Here is a 27,106-nt window from a genome sequence, read left to right on the forward strand (position 1 = left end):
GGAGTTGACCTCACAGGTCCGTGATGAAACTCCTTTTTGCTCGTTCAGGAAGTGATCTGATCTTATAAGGTTTTTTTAAGCAAAACCATTTCTCAATGAATAAGTGAATAAAGTTGTTTTAATACTTTTAATTGTTGAAATCTACCTACAATAGTAGTAGTATTTTAACAATTGTTCTTATGTTAATATTAATACTTTTGGAAACAAAATTGGCTACGTCAGCCACTTGCGACCACACACCAGAGACAGCAATAACGGAGTTGATAGCAGTCGCCCTGGCCGAATCGGCCGTGGAGTTATTATTATTATATAATTTCCAATGTATTGTTTCAGATGGAGCGGGAGTGAATAGTTTAAGGAATGCTATTACAACGGAGTAAAATCTGCTGGGTAAGTTTTAAACTCTAATTGAGAACACGTTCAAAAATGTGAAATTTGCAATTATTTTGTAACATCTTTTCTTTGTTGTTTTATTCGAGTTTAAAAACAAGTACGTATTATTTCATTTTAACTTAAGATTAGCCCAGATGGATATGACCTAAACACTTTTATTAGATTCCTTATGAATGTTAAAGCGAGAAAAATGTATAGGAACTAAATACTTAAGGTATTTTTTTACGGCTGAAGTACCTAACGAAAAACTTACTGTTCATGATTTATTTCCATACATTTAAGCACAGCCGCCACGTGCCATATGTATTTTGGCATTTTGGAAGTTTTTGGAGTACAATAGATAGCAGGCTTATATTTTAATTTCACAGGAAGTAGAATCGATTGACATCTTATATAAAATGCATGCATGTTGCTTATTAGATGTTATATTAAAAAAATTTAAAGTGAGTGGGCCACGAGTTTGATGCCTGAGGTGGGATTTTATTTTGCTTCTCACTCGTAAATACATACATATTATCATTTTGATACTGAGGAAAAGGTAGCCATACTAGCACAGGTCTGTAAAAATATTTATAAACCGCAACATATTGCTTCAAAGTCTTGCCGTTGACTTACGAAATATTTATCTCACGTCTAATATATTAACTTAAATAAAAAACGCTATTAAACGAAGTTACGCACAACTCAATTAGATGATGTCAGGCTAATAAAAAGTAGTGTATGTCCACCTGATTTATAGTATACACATGACGTTTTGGTGTTGCAGGATTTGATAGCGGGACCGGTCTACCTGGCTTTAAATGTATTGCTTTATTTATGATAAGTATATTTAAAAAACAGCTTTAAGTGGGCCTAAATGTCTTTTGTATTTCAGTAGGTAGTTTTTTTTTTTTTAATGTTTTTTTTGCATGTTCGTAATAGGTCAGTCTAGGTATTTTTTTCTCCAATTAAAATGTCAGCTTAACCACATGATGAAGAATCAAATTAGTTTATGCTAGTTTCAGGTGACCAGGTGCAGTTTTCTGTTATCAGGGGCCGATTGCATAATAACTTGTAACTAATAATATCAGCGGAAGTCTCTTTCTAATGAAAGGAATTGGAAAGGGATTTCCGCTAATATTATTATTTACAAGTTAATATGCAATTGCCCCAGGTCTGATTAACCTATAATAATCAATGTAGCAATACCCGTCCAACGTACCCTTACTTAATGGAATTAAACTAAAGTTGTTTAATCAAGAACCATAAAACTGCCATTGTTTTAATAGCCCATTGCCCTGCCTGAGAGAGAAACCATTATCATTGCCCTTAAGATACCTGTTTCTAAAGTTGAACCGATAATATAAAATGAAATGTGTCAAGCCTGGTGCGATGAGCTTAAAAATAATCCGACATGACATTTTGAAGTGTATGTATCTTTATTGGAAGAAATCTAGCGTAGTTGATCGGACTTATAAGCGAGGTAATGAGGTATAATAAAAGCAATAATTTTTAACCGACTTCCCTACTATATATATATATATATATATATATATATATATACACGTCATTGGTGTATCGATTTGGAAAATTGATTTTTTTTGTTTGAATGTGTATATTAAGAAGAAGTGAACGTCATAAACGTCAACGTCAATAAAATAATTTTCATTATTTTGATTGATTATATACGTATTTTTTGATAAATATTTTTAAATTTACAGAAATACCATTCGACAATGCCTAAATCGTGTAGTAAATGTAGCACAGTGACCCACAAAAATTTTTTGGATTGTTGTTCCTGCCACTCCAGGTACTGCCTAAATTGTTTTGAAGAAATGGGCGTAACTTTTAAACGGTTTACTCTTATGACCATACAAAATAAAAGTAACTGGAAATGCCGTCAATGTAACCAAACTTCTGTAAAGACGAATATCGTAAATAAAACAAAGAAGTCGATTACTCCTTTACCCAAACCCAGTACTTCCAACGCTCCTTCTGTTCCTATCGACGTAACAGATAGTTCTGGAAACATAACAACACGACGAGAGCGGTCCCCAAATGTACTAAATACTAGTGTGCAGTATTGCAATGAGACTTTCCGCGACGATATTCTCTACTTTGAAAGTATTCGATCAATTGTACGCCAGGAGATTGAAGAATCATTCAGTGAACGCCTAGTCGATAAAATTTGCAAGAGGGTGTCAGAAGAATTAATCCCGACACTTATTAATAAGATTACTGCCTTACTGCATAATAATGTTACAGGAATAAGTGAGCACAATTGTCCCATTGCAGCTACCGGTCCCGTCGCTAAACCTGTCCCTGCCTTCACCTTCACCCCCGCTGCTCCCGTAGCAGCTTCTGCTACCACCACCGCCACTACCAATACTTATCCATCGTACGCCGCTGCTGCCGCCGCTATGACCACCACCACCACGCCAGCTTCTCCTGTCCTACTACCAGTCCAGCCCATTATTATTCGCTCCAGTCCTAAGGCAAGAACAACCAACAATTCCAAACCTAACAAAAATAAAGACAAACAAGTGTCTACCACTCCTGCCGCACCGCTTAAGGTACCGCCATCAACATCTAGCAAAACAAATCCAACCCAAAATGGCCTGTCAGAAATTAACGACCATAGAAAGTCACTAAAGGGAATCACACGGGGCTGTGCTACCACTTGCATTTCTCAACTCCAAGCGTCTGAATGGATGAGACAAATTCACCTATATTATGTAAAGTTGGGAACCCCTGAAGATGTAGTTAAAGATCACTTAAAAGTTATCACAGGTTATGATTGTGACACATTCAAAGTTGAGTGTCTTAAATCCCGCGGTCAATATGCTTCATTTAAGCTCACTGTGCCATCGAGTATGGTTGATAGAATTATGATCCCTGATAACTGGCCAAAAGACGTATGTGTAAAACCTTGGAATCAGCCCTTTCGACAAAATTACGCAGACCAAAACAATACATAGCAATAACCGCTTTACAAGAATACAATTAATATACCAAAATGTTAGGAGACTACGTAGCCGAACCTCGCTCTTTTATAGAAATGCCCTCGCAAGTGCCTGTGACATTTTTGCGCTCACGGAAACATTTCTAACGAGCTCGATACAAGATGCTGAGCTCTTCCCACCAGGCTACACCGTGTTCCGTAAGGATAGGGCAGGTGACGCGGGGTGGGGAGGAGTACTTCTAGCAGCGAAAGATAAATACAAACCTCAGTTAGTAACGCAAATTGATGGCTGGTCATCAGACATGGAACTATTATTTGTTACACTTCATATTAAAAATAATAAAATAAATACTTATCTTCACGATATTGAATGTAATATAAGTAAAAACCCTCAAGAATTTTGGAAATACGTCAAAAGTAAACAACAGAATAGAAATCAAATATCTGAATACATATATAAAGGTAAAACAGTCGTTGATCAAGAAGCAGTCGATGCTTTTGCGTCCTTCTTCAGCTCAGTATTCCAACCTGAAGCTCCACAACTAGATCCCAAAAAGGCGGAACGGGAGGCTGGTAATAACAATGAATCTATAATTGCTATCCCAACGATCAGTATTTCAGAAATTAGAGCCGCTATTCGGAAACTCAAACCTAAGTCGTCAGCTGGGCCTGATGGTATACCCCCGTTTCTAGTCAAGGACTGTGTATATGTGTTAGAACACTCGCTACTTCACATATACAACCTATCGCTTAAGCTGGGCGTATACCCATCCCAATGGAAGGTCTCAAGAGTGACCCCAATTCCTAAGATAAGCAAGTCTTCTGATATCACAAACTTCAGGCCCATTGCTGTATTGTCCGTGTTTGGTAAAGTGTTTGAGACCATTCTAAACCACTGTTTACTCAATCATATAAATCGTAAATTAGTAGATTGTCAACATGGATTTCGCGCTTCCCGATCAACTACCACCAACCACATCTGCTTCTTCGATAGCGTTTTACGCGAAATGGATACTGCACGACAAGTTGATGTTGTTTATTTTGACTTTAAGAAAGCCTTCGACTTAGTTGACAATGATACTCTCCTATGCAATCTATCAGCTTTAGGTTTCACCCCTCAACTTCTTATTTTCTTCTCTGACTACCTCAGGAACCGCAAACAATATGTCCAATTAAACTGTTACCAATCTGAAAGGTATTACACACGTTCCGGGGTTAGTCAAGGTAGCACTCTGGGGCCTACTCTTTTCTTAATAATGGTTAATGATCTACCAAGTAATATATCAGGTGTGGAATCACTATTCTATGCGGATGATCTTAAAATAATTCAACCGGTCGTAAATGCATCCGACTGTACGGTACTACAGCAAACAATCAACGAGGTCGACAGCTGGAGTAAAACAAACCGCTTGTACCTAAATGAATCTAAGTGCAAAGTAATAAGTTTTAGCCGGTCTCTAGATCCTATCCTCCAGACATATACTCTTACAAACATTCCCCTTGACCGAGTAACAGAAATAAAAGATCTAGGGTTAACACTCGACACTAAGCTAAACATGCACTCTCACATTATAAATATCTGCAAAAGTGCCTACAAAATTTTAGGGTTCATTATAAGAACGACTTCAGAGTTTCGTGACCCAAAAATTGCAATAATTCTATATAATGCCTATGTCCGTAGCAAGCTTGAGTACAGTTCCATCGCATGGGACCCTCGGGAAGCAAAGTATAACATCATGGTCGAGCGTGTCCAACGTAAATTTACTAGACATCTTTACAAAAGGTATTATGGATACTACCCGTACTTATTTCCGTCATCCTTTGTACTGGGAATGGTAGGGTTGGAGTCTCTCGAGCTAAGGCGTAAGCAAACGCTTGCCTTACACTACTGTCTACTTCTAAGAAATCAAATTGACAACCCATCTGTTCTGGAGCGTATGCGTATTTTTACCCCAGACAACTACATAGCTGCAGTAGGGCGTAGCGCACGTAGAGCCAGAAACCTTTTCGCATATCCAAATGTCCACCTATCACGGTTCAAACGCACCCACGTACCGAGCAATAGAATTACTAAATAACTTCTTAGCTTCAATCCAAAACGCAGACATATTCGCAGACAAGTGGCCGTCCTTACAAAGTAGTGTCAGGATTTTTTTAAACTCTACCTATGTAACTTTGTAGTATGTATGTTTAATTTAAGTTCCTAGAGATACTCGTAGTTCGAAAAATGTATACATGTTTATGATACTGACTATGTATTAACAGTATAAGTGTCTTGGCGTAGGTCGCTGTAAACTTATACTTGTGTTTGTTTGAATAAAGAATAAAGAATAAAGAATAGTCCCTAGTTGGTCCCGTTTTTGTCAAAACCCAGTTCTGATGATGGGATCCACAAGGAATCCAGGGAACTCCTCGAATCTTATAGGCATACATATAGTGATTTTTGTATTTTCATTATTAATCAAGTATTTACGAAATAATAATAAATAATGTACCTAATATAATTATTCCTGTGAAATGTGTAAGTAATGTTCTATGTATAAAATAATAATAATGTGTTGACATATAAAATACTTCTATTTTACCAATAAAAAATTGATTGATTGAAATACAAATACAAATGTTTATTTCATAGAATATGGTACAAAGATGGTCAAACTACAATAAGTGCGTCATATTCTGCCTCTATTGGCGTAGAAATCTGGGGGCACGGCCGTGCCCCCGCCAAGACGAGACAAAGGGCAAAAGGCAGTGCATATCTTTTCTCGGCACGTTTCGCCGTATTTTCGAACACTCGTAGCTTCGTCTTGGACAATGCTAGAGAGCTGTAATTTTTTGTATATCATGTACTCAGTAGACTTATCAAAAACACCAAGTTTTATTAAGCTACCTATTATACTTAAAATTTTATAGTACCTTAATTTTCACTGTCCGAAACACATGAAATTCGCGTCATAGAAAATACAGACTACTTCCTGAAGTCTTAGAAGGCTGAAATTTGGCATGTAGGGATGGGTCTGTATGCAGACACATATGGTGACCAGAAATCTGTAACTTTCGCCCTGCGACCCCTTAAAATGGGGGTACCTAAAAATACCTCTAAACCTGAAAACATTGGTTCCTGAAGTCCTAGAATCGTGAAATTTTGTGTGGTAGCGGTGATCGGAATGCTAATACAAAAACAACAATAAAAAAGAACAAAAAGTTTTCGAAGTACAGATTTGAACCAGGTTCACGTGAACCAGCCAAATAGCGCCCTCTATATTGGCACTGTTTCTTGTCGTAAACTTTTCAAAACCATACTTCAAACACTAGCGCTGGTGGCCTAGCGGTAAGAGCGTGTGACTTTCAATCCGGAGGTCGCGGGTTCAAACCCCGGCCCGGCTTAATGTTAACAGAAGGCTGGTTGGAAAAAGTGATCGTATCTACATACATGTAGAAGCTTATATAGCTAAGTGCAGTGCCACACTATGAAACTACGGATTGGTTATGAACTATTACATATAATGACATAGCTAAACTAAGCTTAAAGTACATCTGCAAGTACACAAGTGTTTCGGTAGATGTCACCTTCATTAGTTTAATTATTATATCATAGAATTAAATAACTCTTTATTTACATACAAGATATAGACAGTGGTACTACGTAAACGAAATTAATAACTAGCTATCTAAAATAGGCCCTTGAGGCATTGTACCAAGGATGCTGGCGGCATTTCCTCGCTGTATCGCAATGCTGATACGTTGTGCGAGGAAGCCGCCAGCTCATCTATCTAGATTAGGTAAGTAGGTATTTGCAAAGATAGATATAACTCCGTAATAGATGGATACAGTCCAAGGAAAAAACGGTGCCTCGAAAATCACGAAAATTTGATTCTCGATCAGATGACGCCACTACCTTTGGCCTACTCTCGTATAGAGGGCGTTGACAGTTTCGTTTCTTATTTAACTATTTTAACGCATATCAGTGAAAGAAATGGGTCAAAATCATACAATAATAATTAATGCAAGTAAAAAAAATCATTTATCTATATTTAAATACATTTTCTCGTGCTTTTATAAATCTACATTTTTAGTTTTAAAGTGTGTCGATAGATGGCAGTGAATTTACTGTGGTTACAAAATTTAACTTTTTACTTCGGCCAAACCGTCCGCCATGAAGATACTTGGAGACGTTGCGGGTAGCGTGTACCTGTCATACGCTCCGGGCATTCGGCCTTCAGTAGCCAAAATGGCAAAAACGGAATCCTTACAGTTTTGTTTAGTCCGTCTATCCGTCCGGTCTTCCGCCTGTCTGTCCATATGTGACAGCCATTTTGGAACATATGTGTATTTTGTGAGCAGAGTATGATCAGTTGTTTTATAAATTACATTACATACTCGACTGACGACTTTCATGTGACTCGTATTCTCACGTAACAAAGTATTGTTAATTAAATTAGATTTGCCGTATTGTGCTGCACAATTTATTTGTGCAGTATTCAGCGAAAGGTGAATATATGTAGTCATATCATAATAGGAAGTTTGCAGGCACATACGACTTTTTGTTTTCGGATGTCACAGTACCATCAAACAGTTCCCAACGATTTAGAAACTCGCATGCGTGTAGAGATCTCGAAACACCAGAGTAACGCGACCGTAAGATCCGTAACAATATCTATGCATATTCGGAGAGCTCATTTATATACCGGTTTCTTTACCTCTTGACTCGCGTGTGATAAGTGGGCTATTTTAATATTTTTTAAATAAATTCTGCTCACAAAATTTACCGAAAATAAGTTGAGTAATACGAACGACTTATACAAAAGAACAGCCGGAGACTAGAAAATATTTTTGCCCAACTGTAACGAATACCTACGCTTAGCTCGCACTTCGCACTCGCTAAATTCAAATTTTATTTAAAAAAATACATGTCTGGGGATCAAACTCGAATCGTCGCACTACAAAGCCGCGGTTTTCCAACAGCACTGCGATAGCACGTAGGTATGTACCTACACCAAGGTATCTATATCTCTAGGTGAAATTTAGCTACTTATTCTCCATTAAGAATTAAATATCTAAATAGATGAAATTTCTGCATTAAGTACATGTCTCAAAAAGAAAAAAATGCCTAATGATATCGAAACCGCTACTTTTTTACGCGCTGATCTACAATGACTCCGTGATGTTGTATATTCTCCAAATATATGTACTTAGTCGAAAAACATGTGAACACAAAATTCACAAAAATCGGTTGAGTGAGCTGTCGGAGACCTTAACTAACGCTTAGGTCATTAAAACAATTCCGATTATCATAATAATGCTTTAAAATTTCTAGAAACTTACAATTTATAATACATAAAATTCCTGACTTATAATTTATATAGGCTCTACATAGATGGCGCTAGCAATACGTAACTTTTATAAAATCTAATGTTAAAATATTTTAGAATTATGCCTGCTTATATATGATCCTGTATTATCGTAGATTCTATAAACGAATAAGTCATTTCTAGCTGGTATATCAACTCTTACAAAAATGAATGAGATCCCACCAAAAACATTTCATGTAAAGTGTTGCCAAGACTAGGCGCATAAAGCTTTTACACTCAAAAGCTATCAGATCCCGTAGTAGGTACCAAGACTTTTACTCTGTAAGTCCTAACTTTATTAGCTCTAACTGTATAAAGCCAACATCTTGGTCAAACGTACAGTACGGCTTGGCCGTTTCGTTGCAGTCACATAAACACTCAATCGGTGGACTTTTTGTACCAAGTAGTTCAAGTAGACACAAGTCTTTCAAATTCTGAGTGTCATTAAGGGACTGTCCAATTTGTCCATTTGACAGCAACGAAACGGCCAAGCCGTACTGTACGTTTGACCAAGATGTTGGCTTTATACAGTTAGAGCTAATAAAGTTAGGACTTACAGAGTAAGTCTTGGTACCTACTACGGGATCTGATAGCTTTTGAGTGTAAAAGCTTTATGCGCCTAGTCTTGGCAACACTTTACATGAAATGTTTTTGGTGGGATATGTATTACTTTCAACTAAGTTGCTAGCTCCAGAACTCACTTTACGGGGTTGTTATGGGGGACACTCCAACGTTAAGCTGGGCAAACGAGACGGTGAAGAGCTGAGAGTGGGGCAATTTGGAGTGGGGCGCAGAAATCACCGGGGCCACCTACTGGCTGGTTTCATGGAGAAGGAAGGACTCTATATGATCAACTCCTTCTTCAGGAAACGTGAGCACAGGAAGTGGACCTGGGTGAGCCCTGACGGTGCAACAAGGAATGAGATCGATTTTATCATGTCGACGAAGAAGCAAATATTCAGTGATGTTTCTGTGATCAATTCGGTCAAAACCGGGAGCGATCACCGTATTCCCTTACCGTCTCCCTTGGATTGCACCAAAACATACCCGTTGGAATTTAATATAAGTGATCATTGTGCGGTTTGTGTTGTAATATCAACACCCAAAAATATGTGTACCGCGCGCCGGGTAAAAAAACGTATAATTAACGGCTGTCATATGCTAAAATTTATCGAGTTTTTGGAACTATACGACTGGTCAATTTTTTTTGACTCTAATAAATTTAACTTTGATGATATTTATAATGCCTTGCATTTGTGGACTACGAGAAAGCCTTCGATTCGATCGAGACTTGGGCTGTGCTGCAGTCTCTCCAAAGGTGCCAAATTGACTACCGGTATATCGAAGTGCTGAAGTGTTTGTACGAAAACGCCACCATGTCCGTCCGACTACAGGGCCAGAGCTCGAAGCCTATTCCATTGCAGCGGGGAGTCAGACAAGGAGATGTAATCTCCCCAAAGCTGTTCACCGCTGCATTGGAGGATGCCTTCAAGGTTCTGGACTGGAAAGGACGAGGCATCAATGTAAATGGCGAGTACATCACTCACCTTCGGTTTGCCGATGATATCGTAGTCATGGCTGAGACCATGGAGGACCTCAGTGCGATGCTCGCTGATCTCAGCAGAGTATCTGAACGAGTTGGTCTGAAAATGAACATGGACAAGACGAAGATCATGTCTAACGTCCATGTTGTGCCAACTCCCGTATTAATCGGAGGCTCTGCGCTCGAAGTTGTTGACGATTATGTATACCTAGGACAAACAGTCCAGTTAGGTAGGTCCAACTTCGAGAAAGAGGTCACTCGTCGAATCCGACTCGGTTGGTCAGCGTTCGGGAAGCTCCACAGTATCTTTTCGTCCAAATTGCCGCAGTGTCTTAAGTCAAAAGTCTTTGACCAGTGTGTGTTGCCAGTGATGACATACGGATCTGAGACGTGGGCGCTAACTATGGGCCTCATAAGAAGGCTCAAGGTCACGCAAAGGGCAATGGAGAGAGCTATGCTCGGGGTTTCTCTGCGTGATAGAGTCAGAAATGATGATATCCGCAGTAGAACTAGGGTCACCGACATAGCTCGCAGAATTGCAAACCTTAAGTGGCAGTGGGCGGGGCACATTGCTCGCAGAACTGATGGCCGGTGGGGCCGGAAGGTTCTGGAGTGGCGTCCGCGTACCGGAAGACGAACTGCCGGTAGGCCTCCAACGAGATGGAGCGACGACCTGTTGAAGGTCGCGGGAATTCGGTGGTTGCGAGCGGCACAGGATCGGTCGGAGTGGCGAGCCTTGGGGGAGGCCTATGTCCAGCAGTGGACGTCTATCGGCTGACATGATGATGATGATGATGAAGTTGCTATACCTACTTGATTATTACTAACATGCATATAATATCTTTTAATATTTACATATCCAGTTTTTATAAACCTACGTTCAGAAAAAGTGACGTTTAACGAAGTGGAACTGCTGATGATAATGAAAATGAAACTCTTCAACGATGCATAGTTCACTTTGACGATTTGTCCTCTTCGGTATGTTTACTAAGCCAGTAAGATTTATAAAGAACATTTTTATCAAGGTTTAGTATGATGATGGATTCCATTGGGGATTGAGGGAACTCCTGAAATATTATAAGCATACATACAGGGATTTTTGTATTTTCATCAATAAACTAAGCATTAACAATTAAATAGTGCCATTTGACAAAGTATACATGAAAAAATTTGAACTAAAAAGTAGAAAAAAAAGAGAAAACCCCGACTTCAAAAAGAATAAAATAAGATATTATTCCTTTTCTATGCGCTAGCAACTGATACGTTTGATGTCGGTACCAAGCCAATAAGTGATATGTAAATTCCTAATGCCTGCATTCGATTTGACGGTGTTGATGCTTAAAAAATTTGGCTTGGCACCAATTTCAAACGTATCAGTTGCTAGCGCATAGAAAAGGAATAATATTATTTTATTTTATCATTTTTGAAGTCGATTTTTCTTTTTTTTAAGTTTTTTCGCTTGGTAAATACGTATTTATGAACATTGTCATATTGGATTATTAATACCGTTATTGTATCTTACTGTTAAAAATTGTTTGATGTCGATTAAACGTCAGAGTGATCGAAATGTGTAGATACTTCGATAGGAATATATATGGATACTACATTATTAGGTGCATTTTTTCATAGCAAACCATAATGATATCTGCGGGTGCGTACTGCGTATCGATCAAAAAGGGAATCAGACGTGGTCGACTAGGTAATGAAATCGATTGAACTCTGACGCCCACCAACATTATCAAAATTACAAATCGTATCGCAATATTGCAATTAAGATAACTATGAGAACAAGTATCGATTTGTTAAACAAACTTTTGCTAAATATTCATAATGTCATGGAAACTTAAATCTAGAGCAAATTCGATATGGTTCAAGCCTACGCTACGCCTTGTTAATTACAGTTTTAGTTGAGATAATGTACGGTAAATAATTATTTCATCATTTGTTCAATAATTATAAATTAAATACGCTGGCTAATTAAATATTAATCTGTCCTCAATCTATATATAGATCGTGAAATGACAAGTGTTCAAGTTATTATATGACCGAGAATAAACTAAGAGTCTGTCTTTCAAATGCAACATTTTAATGTTAAAACCATAAACAGTATTGCAAAAATACTCTCAAATTTATAGGCGCCCCCCAGGCTCCAGGAGAATAAAAAAAATCGAAAAAAAAATCTTTATTTATAAATTACTTTAGTCAACAAACTTTAGAATCAAGATAAAATAATACAAATGCAACTTCTACATAACCTAAGTTAAAAATGAAAAGTATAGTAAAAAAAACGCATTCTTTGCAAGAGGCATCTAGTACCGGACAGACTACATTTCGAAATTTTCGAACCCCTAGCACCGGACGGTTTATAAACATTTGACACCGATCACAAATATAATCTTCTGAACATTCTGGGATTTCAAGTACAGGCTACCTGTGGAGTGGGCACCCGTGGCAATTAGAGCACTGTATCCAGTCTTCGTCATAGTCTAAGCAAACTACGGGCTGCTTCAACCATTGGCTGCTGTTTTTCCTACTTTTATAATGTCGCTCTTCACTTGGTTATTTAGTTTCCCCTCAGCTTAAGTAGCTTAACCCTTTTTTACTTTTTATATTGTTAGCTTGCTTTCCTTAATTAATAGATACAAATCAAAAAATGTCTTACAAATTTAAAATTAAATTTTATGCATTCATGTCAAAAACAAAATACGGGATTATTAACTAAGTATGAGTATCTCCTATTGATCGTCATATAATTACTATGCTTATAGTCCCATCAATTTGCAGGTAAGATGTTTATCTAAATAAATAGTAATTATTTGAATGCCTCTACTACACGGCAGGGCAGGCTTAACGGCCTTACGTTTCGTCACACCGAGTGGGGCCACATTCCTACGTTTGTATTCCGATGTTGGCGACGTCGGCGTCAACTTGTCTTACTTTACTATTATTATATTATGCTGTTTATTGTTCATGTCGTTATCGCTTTTTAAGATGACACCGGCATAGTAGTCTAACTAACTCTACATCGACTTTGCAGTGACAAAGTGTGGCGTGTCACTATAGGACGACATAATATATTTTAAAAGAATTTTGATGTTTATGTTGGCACTAGCACCCAATAAGTGTTAAAATTCTATTCACTGTGAGGTTGTTAACTTTATTTTAGTTTTGATTAAGGTCAGATAAGTTCATGCTTGGCAAAGGATCAAGAATTCGTCTCAACATATATGCTTCTAACGTGAAAGGACATGTTAAATACCTAAAGATACAAGTAATATGATGAATTTGAAATACCTATATTTATAGCAAACAGTTTAAATATTAAGTGTTCTCGTCATCTACCAACATTTTGTCTTGTCGCTTTTGATCACGAATTTTCACGGCATCAGTCTCAATTTCCGCCGATGACATCGGTTTCACGGTCATATCTTTAAGACAAGTCACATCGCACTCGCTCTGTTTAGCATCCGAATCGGCCGAGACGAAAGCCATTTGGACATGCGGTCAACCACGTTACGATAATGACCTTAAAACTGCACCAAGTAGTTTTTGCAATAGTTTTTTGTTTCCGCAGAAAATGTCCAGTGGTTAGTGTTTATTTTAAAACCTTTTTGTGAAATTGTCGTGCATTGAACTTGCTTGTTAATGTTCAATTTCACAAATATTGGCTTAAGTGAGTGAGGCGTTTATACATTTATTCACTTTAAACTTTGCAAAATAAAATATTTCAAAGATAGGATTAAGATGGAATAAATAGAAAAATAAAATTCTACTTATCAGGAGATTAATAATAAAATTCTTATTCCTATCAGTCAACTTATTTCCAAAACATCAAGCTCAATAAGAAACAATGAAAATAATTATAAATAAAAGTCAGTCATACACTGCTGTGTACGTACGTACCTACGTTAACCATGGTAACTCCAGGTTTAACCGGTTAACCCCGGGTTAGTGGAATGGTGCAAGTGGCGCTTAGTCGCTTGAGTGTTTCATATTAACATGTGTGATAAAATAATTACCTATATGCACACAAGATTTGTACTGTCTAATAATTCATAACTTTTGTTTTAAAATCTGTGTTTCACTCAGGTAGGTACCTGTTTTATTACTTTTATCAGACGTACAACATTTTAAATGAACATGAAAAAAATCATTTATACGGGGTGAAATTTTTATCACCAGCCATAGGTACCTACTCTGCGTAGTCCCATAGAAATCAGCGGTATCACATGAGCCGGAATGTATGAAACTGCCTTTTCGCGATTTCAGCATTGGTTCCATAATAAAAGTTGTTCAATATGACCTATAAAGTCACTATTACGCAGAGTATGGCTAGTGATAAAAATTTCACCCTGTATTTAAATTTTGCCATTTTCGTTTTAAATCATATGCGGACTGCATCCCAAGTTACCTTGTTAAGAGAAAAAATTTGCAAGTACATACGTATCGTTATACGTAGACACAAAACAGATGTTAGCACTACAATTCATTATCAATATGCGTAACGCTTCCAATAACCTTTTTCTAATTTTAATAGATAGTCTTTCTATCTTTTCATTGTCCATAAACGTACTCTTTGTAAATGGGTATTATTTCTGAAGTTTTCACATTGGCAATTCACATTGGCAGAAATTAAATTTAATCTGCAAATGTTTTCTTGCTTTAAGTGGATATATTTATGCGTTATCAAAAACCGTTTAAATATTATAATTTTTTTAGGTCTAGTTTGTTTGCAAGAGAATTTATCAAAAGCGTACCTATTACAATGAGTAGGATTTATTTAGTAGTTATTGTAACATAAATTGCGGTCATTAAAATGATTACTTTGTATTTATTTTTATAGTTAAGAAATATTTTATTTTTATTACTCTCATGACTTGTGTGTTGATTTTTTCAGCATAATATTCCTACATAATTTCGAATGGAAAATTTTAGGATTGAATGTAATTGCTGTGCACAAAGGCAAAACTATAATTTATAAATAAGCTCATTCTAAATGGGCCCACTGATTACCATGTCCGCCGGATGATATCGACCTGTCAGTTGTTCCTAACTGTCAATTTTTTGTTCTGACAGGCCGATATTGTCCGGCGGACTGATAATCAGTGGGCCCCTTAACAAGAAGCTTCAAGTGGATGCAGATAAAAAAGCTCGCTCGTTAGTTGCTTGCGTGCCGCGAGGTCGCGCAATCTCACTGTTCTCACGGACTACGCTAGGTAAAAATACGGGTGAATCTTTACAATTAAGAAAATTGGGCATTTCAAAGTATATGTAGGACACCGTGTAAGCAGATACAAAACAATATTTTTTCGTCTCTTTTCCCGACGTGCAAAAAAACATTTGTGTCAATTTGCTATACAAACATTAGGATAAAAGCATTCTCCAATTTCCACGAGTAGCGATATCTAGGTTGAATGTGTTAGCACTTATTACTGTTGCACACCCATCGCTTCCTGTAGAAAGCTTTGGTAAACGTCGTGCATGTAAATAACAAACACTAATGATCTTGTGAGCAATTAATTACATTAATTCTGATAACATAGGCACTTTGTTTTTGCAGCGTCGAGTGACAGTGATGTATGTAATGAAATGACTCATTTTTTGCCGTTCCCAAACAATAATATTCCATAAATTCTATCTTATGAATTGGCACTTATAATTATAGCCCAATCATTTATGGACCTAAATTGAACGAACTCATATTGATTTACATTAATATTTATCAAACCCCTTGAGATATAGAAGAAATTGATGTAAGTAGGTCTAGTACCTAGGTACCTCATCACTTCGTTACAAAAATTTATTATTTGAAATTTACTTATTTCTCTCCTTGGTCGTCAGTCGGTTAAAAATAAATTAAGTTATCTTAGTTTATTAACAGGGACGCCATGACTGCCTTTTAAATATAAAACTTTTATAAAAAAAAAGATAAACCGACTTCAAAAAGGATGAAATAAAATATTATCCTTTTTAGGGTTCCGTGTTTAAGTATATGCGTTACCAACTGATATTTTTGAAGTCGGTGCCAAGCCAAATTTTAAATCATATATTCATAATGATTTTGGTGCAATTCGATAAAGATACATAGATATAGAAGTGTCCTACGAGGGCGATTTCGTTGCGAACGCGAACGCCTTGGGCCGGCCGCGCCGTGCCGCGTCGCTTCGCTTCGCGTTCGCGAGTGTTCGCCTAGGTAAGACGCAGCGTACACGACGACAATAAACGAACTTTCTGTACACCTCAGAACAGAACACACGGTTCGTAGTAGTTCGTACCATGCTTGTCGGCACGTTAGTGTAAATCTAATACGTTTTGTCGTCGTATTTTTTTAAAGAGCATTTCTTACTAATTCTTGAACAGTCATAGCACGCAAGTGTGGGATTGGGACTGTCGCTTATCCAGAGGACTACATTTCAAAATATAAAACAATTCAAGGAACCTTCATGCAAAATTTCAGCTAAAGCGGTTCAGTTGTTTAGCCATGAAAAGGTAACAAAGAGGCAGACATAATTGCTTTCACGTTTATAATATTTGTACAGTTGTAATGGGATTTATAGACATAAAGCAGATTATTTTTGACTGGTATTGTTACTACTTGGAGTACTTGGCTTGGCACCGACTTCAAAAATATCAGTTGGTAATGCATATACTTAAACACGGAACCCTAAAAAGGATAATATTTTATTTCATCCTTTTTGAAGTCGGTTTATCTTTTTTTTTATAAAAGTTTTATTTTTCAATTTTTAGTTTTAAAACATTGTTAAGAGCGTGACGCATGAATGAAAAACATAATGATGTTTAACTGTAAATTCGTAAACTTTATTAAATAATCAGAATTTTCCTCGAGTCCGTCTGGGAAATCATTCCTGTCACTAAATCCATTCTCCGCCCCGCCACTGACCCAATCCCTCAAACCCGGTGATCACTCAACCTCACAGCACATCAACCCCTGATCACTGAACCCCTCGACCCTAAACCACCAACCCTTCAACCGCCATTCCCCGACCCCTAACCCCAGACCCCTTAACTTCTAACCCTAACCCCCGATCCCTTAACTCCCAACCCCACAGTCCCCGACCCATCAACTCACCTCCCCTCAACCCCCAACCTCAAACCCCCCAAACACTAATACCCTCTACCTTCACCTCTCAGTCTCTTTGGTTGTTTCCAACACTACCTACATCAAAAATCATAATACACATACGAGGGAAGTTATCAGTAGCCTTACCACGAGTTTGACATTGATATATTCGCTATCGTGTGCGTAACTTACTGTTTATGCATCTCGCTCGTACTAGCATATTAGTGTACAAAGTAAGTTGCACTACATCAAATTGGTGGTTTTGGGGAGGAAATGCTTGAGTTACTTTAGAAAACACCGAAATTACCACACACGTGCCTTTAAAAATTGAGGAGTTCCCTCAATTCCTCACGGATTCCATCATCAGATCAAAACCAAAAATATTACGAAAACACCTTGGAGAGGTAACTTCTTTCAAACAGAAAAAGAATAACTCAAATCGGATCATGGGTGCCGGAGTAATCGCTGAAATCATTATCATCAAAACAATCATCATCATCAGCTCCACTTCATCAAATTGGTGGTTTTCGAGAAAAAATGCTCAATTTGCTTAAGAAAACGACCAAATCACCATACATGTGCCTTTAAAAATTGAGGAGTTCCCTCAATTCCTCATGGATCCCATCATCAGAACAGCACCAGATTAATGTGGGACCACCTTGGAGGTAGTTCCTTTCAAACAAAAAAAGAATTGTTCAAGTCGGACCACGGGTCTCGGAGTATTCGCTGAACATCCTACAATAAAAAAATCATCATCACTATCTTCAAAACAATCATCATCATCAGGTGCAATTCATCAAATTGGTCGTTTTCGAGAGAAAATGCTAAAGTTGCCTATGAAAACACCCAAATCACCATACATGTGCCTTTAAAAATTGAGGAGTTCCCTCAATTCCTCAGGGATCCCATCATAAGATCAGAACCAGATTAATATGGGACCAACTTGGAAGTAGCTCCTTTCGAACAAAAAAAGAATTACTCAAATCGGACCACGGGTCTCGGAATAATCGGTGAACATACATAACATAGCCACAACCGAATACAGAACCTCCTCCTTCTATGAAATTGAAGTCGGTTAATAAAACAAACGTTTACCGCCTCTAAAGTAATGGTGCATTAGCAACATAACAGATAACCATGTCCAGTTCAAACAATCGATACGGATCTTTCAATCAGCTGTCCAAATATTTTTTTAATAATTTAGTAAGCGTAGGCGCCGGGTTGCGCCAACTGATCGAGATACGTTTACTCTTACGCAACTTAAGACCATGAGCAGAAAACTCGGTCCAGTGTGGTTCGAACCTGTAATTTCAGTAATTGATCGTAACACTAAAAATTCATAATTGGTTAAAAATTTACGTTCGAATTACAGCTATTTCGTCAAGGTTACGTGTTTTCAAATTATCTGTTGAAAAAGGTCCACTAGTTTGTTTAAGTACCTACCTAAGACTAAGACAACATTATTCTCCTTTTGATGTTGATGGGATTTTTATGATTGTTATTTTTACCAACAAATGATCAAAAATTCGCTAAGAAAAATTAGAGTACACGGTTTCGAAGTAAAAAAATATACATGCCTATTTTAGGGTTCCGTATTCAACTAGGAACTCTTATAGTTTCGCCATGGCCATCTGTAGCACAATCGGAATAGGACAAACCTCGAAATCTCTTGGACAGTTACGAAATTGGGTACAGATGTTAAATAAAATTTGACATTTTGGAGACCTCGAGGAACCGCAGCCATTTTGGAAAATGTGTGCCGTCCTGGAAATAATGGCATCTGAATCTATTTACGTATTCTATGGAAATATGGTGTAAGGCATCTTTAAAGCTTATTACATTGTACACAAAACAGTCCTACATACCTTTGCGGAAAAAATAATTCTTGTAGAAAATACTTGCTGAATCCAGATTGAGCGATTATACTTTTCTAGGGGACATTATTCTCTTGATATGAAACTTGAATGAATAGGAATTTTGTCTGTAAATTTGTACGTGATCTACCCCAATATCAACATTTTACTCGACTGCGACTTAGATTTGAGTAAAACGCGAATTTCTCCAGGATGGTACACATTTTCCAAGATGGCTGCGATTCCTCGAGGTCTCCAAATGTCAAATGGTGTGGACATGAAAAAGGGGCCTTTAATTTATATAAGTACATAACACATTTCAGGACTGTTCCAGAGATTTCGAGGTTAGTCCTAATCCGATTGTGCTACTTTCCGTCCGAGGCTTTGTTCCGTGATGGTTAGTGCTCGAAAGTTGCAATTTGGCATGGATATATAAATTAATCATGTCGAAAAAGTGGTGTAATAATTTTTTTAGGGTTACCACTGTGCACAGAGCGTTATAACATTTTCAATTGGCAGATTTTAACCACATTCCTTTTTTATCATCAGTCATATGTATAATTTAGTTCAACGTTATTTCTCTATCGATTACAATCAAGTTTGATTTTAATGAGTCTTGCATCATTACCGATTAAAATGAAGTCGTTGTTCTGCTAATGAGTTGTTTGATTACGAACAATATTTAATTTATTGTCATAAAGTGACAAGTCTTCTTGGCTATAAATATCTGAAAGGAGGAAGGAATATCAGGAAACACCCGGAATTCTTTCCAAAAATTGCCGACCGTCCTCGACGTTTTGAAAGTAGATTTAAGAATAACCTGGCGCCACCGACAAGTTCTGTACTAAAGCTACATAAATCAAGCCCAAACATGATGGCCATCAAAGTTTATAATAAAATCAGCGACGACATTAAACTGCAGACATCAGAAACGCTATTCAATAAGCAGTTAAAGGACTTTTTAATTAATAAGTGTTATTATAGGCTTAAAGATTTTTTGGAAGATGAAATGTAATTCTTTTGTAGTTTAGTGTATTTATTGGACATGTCTCATTTTACAATTTTTAATTTAAGCTTGAAATTGACATTATATAGGTATCGATATTTTTGACATAAACTTACAATCGTTTTAAGCATGTATATTATTATTGTATATTTAATTTTAATTTTATAAATTTTGGTAAAATAAAATCAGTTATGGACTTTAGAAATAACTATATATTATATAATACAACTATGAAATTATTAAAAGTTAAATAAGACACTGTCAAATATATTGTACATATATAAATTAATCTTTAGATTTAAGATAATTGCCTTGCCCTACCAGGGCCCATGTGAAACTCTTATATGTATATGTAACACCTGTGTACCATGGATGCAATAAATAAATATGAATATGAATATGAATATGAAAGATATATTTAGAGGTAGAAATAATAAATAATATACTGAAAACTTTGAAATTCGAAGTTCTATCTTCGTCATTCTTGCCAAGTTCGAGCGTAGTTTGTAGCTTGTAGAATAATAATAATTGTGTTAAATTTGTAGAATAATGATCGTTGTGTTAAATTTGAAAACCAGCAGGTGTGGTCTCATTACGAAATAATTCTTTTCAAAAAATGCGCTGCACATTCCTTGACATACTCGTAATAGAGAACGTCGGCATGAACAATGTCAGATTCAGATTAAATTTAATTCGCATTCAATATTGAATGTTAGATAGCATCTTCCGCAATCGTATCTGCATTAACCGTAGTATATTAAACCGAAACGAACATAATCCATTCGTATGATAGTCCGGTATCGCGATCTAGAACTGGTTTTAGCAAATTATGCGTCGCAGGCGCAGGGTCTTCTTCTCAATAATTTATAACGTAATGCTTTCTAAACCCCGGGGTTAGTACTGGATGGTTTAAGCGCGTTTCCACTCTCCTACATGAGTTTAATATAATCAAGTTATTGAGTACAGTGTGAGTGTGTGTTTTTGCGGATATATTAAATAAACATGTATTATTTTTATTGTTTCTGATGTGCATTATAACGGTCTACTTTAAAAGCAGACAATTTATTCAATGGATGTACCAAAATTGTTATGTTTTTTCTTCTTTTTAGAAGACCTCTATGAAGCATCTACGATTTGCCCGCCTTCCTCATTCCCTTAGCCTGACATTATCGAAAGTCAACGGAGCCACATTCTAAGTGCTGTACAAAATTGCACGACGCTCAAGTGGCAGGCAATAACGGCGTATCTGCACCGAGCTACCAGTTCCAGGGAAATAATGAGTACTAACTGGGGCTTTGTGCTTAGGAATGCATTTACACGGTGTTGCGAGAGGACACTGATCTCGAAGTGTTCGGTAACCGAGTGGAAGATAATTTTTAAAGTGCTCATGTACTTACGGTCACTACGCGTCTACAGGTTACCTTAGATGAATCGAAATGCTTTTATTTTCTTTGCTAATTTATGTGAAATTAGTGTTTTAAATAAAATGGGTTGTTGAAGCTGGCGCAGCTTAGGCTGGCTGGTCTAAGGTACAACACAAGTAAGAGCGAGCTGTTAGTCTTTAAAGCAGGTAACAAGGCTTTTGACGAACTACCACCTGTCAGCTTGTGTGGTGCTGCTCTTAAAAGGGTGACGCGCTTTAAGTATCTCGGACACTGGGTGACCAATAATCGATGTAGAGAGGGAGCGCAGGGCTTTGGCGGTGCGTTGTAATATGTTGTCTCGCAGGTTTGCGCGGTGTAACGGGAATGTCAAATTAACGCTATTTAAGGCATTTTGTCAGACCTTTTATACGTGCAGCCTGTGGACAAATTATACTAAAAAAGCCTTCAATGCCCTGCGCGTCCAGTACAACAATGGGTTCAGGATGCTGTTGGGACTGCCTCGTTTTTGCAGCGCGTCAGGTATGTTCGCGGAGGCGCGTACGGACTGCTTCGGTGCGATAATACGCAAAAGAACTGCCTCCCTAATGCGTCGCGTGTGAGACAGTTCCAACAGCCTCGTGCGCCTAGTGTTAGAGTCGCCTGCTTGCGCCTTCTGGAAACATAGGCTTAGTTTATAAGTTATTATAAGTTAGTATAGGTTTAAATAACATAGGCTTAAGGGAATGTACACTAACACTATGGACATTAGTCTGAAATAAAATATATTGATTGATTGATTGATTAATGGTATGGCGTAGGTATGACTTCCCAATCCGAGGTCTAGTTCCTTCAAACTTCGGTTTGTACTCATGACTTTTATAGCATATGAAGCATGCATATAGGCGCACAGATTGAGTTATATGTGGCAAAAAGTTGTGCTAGTGGAATTGTGGGCCCAAAACTACAACTTACCTACGGTAAACAACGCAATCGTCAACTTGCTTCTATCGCTGTCTCAACACCATCTAGGAAATTCTCCATACTCCATAAAACTTAATTCAATGTGCGGACTTAGAATTCTGGTGTTTTAATCGCATCTGTATTGCCTTACATTTAGTCCACTTGTGCGTTGAATACGTACTAACATCAGGTAAAATGTTAATGGATTATTTCCATAAATGGTGCCCTGGCTTTCTTACAGCATGGGAAATCACCATATTCGTGTGCCTGGGGCAAAGTTATTTTTACGTACTTGGAAAATGTATATATTCAGCATATTGTGATTGTTGTGTTTATGTGCTGAAATGTAGTTAGATTCGAATTAGTGAATTAATTAGACTAAATTTTACCATAGGTAAATTGGTCTGTTTCTTAATTACCTAAGTACCAAATGTTTCGCTGGAATAGCATTACGATTATGTCACAGTGGTTTCTCTACGATAAATCCAAGATTATTCTATTTGCCTGTTAAGGCCTGTTAAGACCTATTTACGATGGTAGTTCATTATTTAAATGCCTCTCTGACATTTGCCATCGCTTAACACGGTCGCGCATCGTAAACTTGGTAAAAGTTATTTTACAATTTTGAACCCTCTTAAGAGCTATTAAGGTCCATCCGTTTCTTGTACATACATATATATATATATATATATATATATATATATATATATATATATAATTATTATTGTAGTATAGCTTCTTTGAAGCGTGTGACTAGCGTTTATCTGACGTCGATTAGATTTACATATTTAACATCTTAGTTTTAAAAGTAAATGAAACCCGTATCAAGCATCAGGACAAAATTACTATTGTAAAATCTTATTTTGATTGCATTGGTCATTGTATTTATACTGAAACTGACATCGTTTCCGCGTTTGGCGCCTCGTGCAGGTTTATTTATACAAAGTGTAAATTAATTCTATTTCGCGACAAAGTCCTACGCCTCAAATCGATTTAAATAGTGCAATAAAAACAAATTATAAATTTATCCGAAAGGGTTTAGGTGGCGATGTCGGGAGATAGAATCTAGATCGGATCTGCGTCGCGTGCCGATCGCATCTGAGAGTTGTAATGAGGCTCTTTGTAATGTGGGAGTACGTTCATTCTACGTTTTTGTGGGTATTTCATAATAAAATTTTAGAAACTAGTATAGAATTTGTAGAAAAACTTAATAGGAACAGCTACAATTTTGTTATCCTTACAAAATCCTCTTTGCATTGTCGTGTGTACGTTATAAATTATAGTGTTCATTTCTATATACGTGGGCAATTATCAAATTTATACGTTACAAATAACAATATATAAATTTAACATCATTACAAAGCAATATTTTAAATTAAACGGTCACATACTATTTCAGTCTTTAATTAGTATTATGACACTTATGCTGCCCATGTTAATTTATCAGCGCAATATTAAAATGAGTGTTCATTAGTTTGATTTAGACGTGAAAGCGGCGAGTCCGCGCCCGCGGACGCTAGCGCATCTTCCATTTGCATAAGTTTGCGCAACAACTTCATCTTTAAAGTTCAATAGGTCGGCTGCACTTGCTTGCGAGCTAATGTATGGTGATGTGCGCATAAAAACTGTTATTTTACAGATACTTACACACTAGTTTTATTACAGAACGGTTGATGTTGTGGCTGTTATGAATTATCATTAAGCCCGTCGCAGACATAGGCTTGGTGGCGAGCCATTGTAGAAAATTTGATAATGTCATGTGAGTCATGTCACATTTTTCATAATATTACTGGATTTTGTCGATTGTGAATTGGATTGTGTTGTCCCAATACATACCTTCCCAAAACATAAAACACTCGTACTTAGTTCAAATCCGTTATCGACAATACGATTACTTACACACAATTAACAAAATGTGCTGTAATATTTAAGTTGTAGTCATAAAAAGGGATACCACAACGCCGCCAAACGCCCATAATCAATCAGTGATTTTTGTTCCGTCCATCTCGAAACAGTCATCGAATCGAAGTCATGTAATGAAGACACTATCACAGTTCAATACACGGTGCTTACTTTAAAAGGACTTATACTTATAGCATGCGCATGTCAAGTATCTATGCAGGTTGTCGCAGTGTCGATAGCATCAAAGCCGACCCATGAGATCGCCGGCACAGCTTGAATAGAACGATAACCATATCACTTTTAGGAAAATGCCGCCGGTAAAACACAATTTTTTTTAAACATGCGTGGAAATATTGTCGTTATGGCTCGTGTCGTCATGTTGTGGGTGCTTTAATGCGATGCGCCGGCAATAGATATACAACATTTGACAGTCTACATATTTATTACCTATATACGTAAGAAAAACGAATCCGCAGATTAAATTAAACATTTTCTCCCAAAAGAAATGAACTGGATCTGTGCTCTTTGAACGCGACACGAACCAATGTAACGTTAAATGTCACCTTGAGTAAAATAGCCGGACTTTCGGATCTGTAATATCAACAAAGCCAACCCAGGAGATTGTAGGATAAGAACGCTACAAGCATAGATAACCCGCGTCTAGGCTCCAGATATTTATTGGTATCCTCTCGTATTGGGTGGCCTGGTATCAAATAGTTTTATCAGAAATGTGAAGGCTTGTATTGCTTTGCTACAAAGATGCAGGGGAGAAATGCAAATTCTGTCTTGCTTCATATTTAAGTACATCGAACTGCGAGTTTATTATTACGTATTACTTAGGCCAGGATTACACTTGTAAGTTTTACTTACGTAAGTAGGGACAAAGCTATTTGCTAGAATGAGATAACGATATTCATATCTCATTCTGTTCTGGAGCTGTGTCCCTACTTACGTAAGTAAAACTTACAAGTGTAATCCTGGCCTTAGATGTGAGATGTTTTGATATTGTCAAAATAATATATACCTACCTATGCCTAAGAGTTTCGGATAGGTAAAACCGTTTGTTGCTATTGAAGTAATATTAACATATTTACATAAACAACTTTTATTTCATAATAGGTATATTTGGTATGTGTATGAAGGCCAAAAAGTATGTATAAAATACCTAAATACCTAATTAATATGAATTATTAGGAACATTTAGGGATACACGTCTGTGGTATTTTCAAAAAATAACCTAAATAAATATGTGTTTCTTAGAATGAAACAGAGCACATTATGTATAAAATCTCTTTTGAATAATAGTAATGTCGGCTGTACACACTCGTCGAGAGCCTCGGCACCGCTCCGATCCAATGGGAGAACCGCGAGACGAGACAAGGAAGAGCGAGACGAGAATGGAGCAGCATGTACACACTCGTTCTCGGCCTGTCTCGGGGTCTCTCGACGAGTGTGTACAGCCCGGATAAGTAAAGTTGCACAGTGTACAAATTGTACTCACAAATAATGGACTTTTAACATAGGTAGTAGCCGCCACAGAAAAAAAACACTCTTGTCGTGCCTGGCTAAAGTATGTGTCGAAATAATACAGCGTTAGCTAATAAAAGGAACTTCAATCATGTCATGTCGAACTCATGTAAAATTGTACGCTGCTCCTCACAGTAAACTAAATGCCGCGCTTGAGACCCGTATTTCCACATCCAATGAGATTTACTGTTTTTTTTTTAAATAAAAAACGTGTTCGCAGTTAATTTAATATCAATCCGCTTTTTATTACGATTGCAATCGTGTTGAGTCTTATGTGCCGTTGAAACATAAACTGTCACTTAACCCATGCAAAACGACATAAGCAAAGCCTATTCAGGTAGTAATTTCTTTAATTTAATATTTATTTAATTAATTATATCCATTACCCTTTGATACCAAGAAATTACTGGATAGACCTCTAGGTCATTATTACCACACATCATAATTAGCATAAAGCCATAATAACCTCACATCGCCGTCTTAAGAAGCAATCTTTGATTAAATAAATAATAAAAATGATTTTTATTAGTGATGCAACGAATAGCATTTACAAATACAAATAGCACTCAGAATTTTACGATTCCAAATATTAGCTATGATTAAGGTGTAAACACATTAACCTTGCAGTTCACCCCAGACACCGACAATCGACATGGCACCACAGAAGCCGTCCATACAACTACGAAAATATATTGGGGTCATTCTACTTTTTACTGCAGGTTTCAAACAATTTTGAAATTTTAATTTTTGTAATGCGTTTTAACTTGCACTAGCTACTAAAAAGAACAGAATAGGCCTCAATATTTGACCCATGGCTTTTTTATCTTTAGAATTGATGAAGGATGGAGGATGCAAATATATGAACAACTATGTTACCGTCCCAGCTCTTTTACTCATAATGACAACATTGTTACTTAAAAAAAATAGATAAGATATATTTTACTTTGGTTACAAGATATCGTTAGTGCAGAATTAAAACGTGCTTTATATTGATATAGTTAGGTACAATTTAAAATTACGTAATTTACAAATTTAATATAAAAATGAAATACTTTCTTCTGGGGGCACAAAAACCTGCAGAAAAAAGTAGAATGATTCATTGACACCCAGCCGCAGTTTCTTCACTTTATTTACTTGTGCTGCAAGAAATTTCGTCTTGCCTAATTTCATGTTTTTAAGCAGCCA

General features: G+C 37.0%; 1 protein-coding gene across 1 annotated transcript in view; it reads left to right on the top strand.

Annotated features, from left to right (window-relative positions):
* Positions 1 to 27,106, top strand: part of LOC134752256 (cadherin-99C) — a 152,188-nt gene that overhangs the window by 84,468 nt on the left and 40,614 nt on the right. Inside the window, exon 3 of the mRNA XM_063687888.1 lies at positions 334 to 390. The gene's annotated coding sequence lies outside the window, so the exon portion shown is untranslated. The remainder of the gene's footprint in view (positions 1 to 333; positions 391 to 27,106) is intronic.

The sequence above is a fragment of the Cydia strobilella genome, chromosome 2, assembly GCF_947568885.1.
Source record: "Cydia strobilella chromosome 2, ilCydStro3.1, whole genome shotgun sequence".
Lineage (NCBI taxonomy): Eukaryota > Metazoa > Arthropoda > Insecta > Lepidoptera > Tortricidae > Cydia > Cydia strobilella.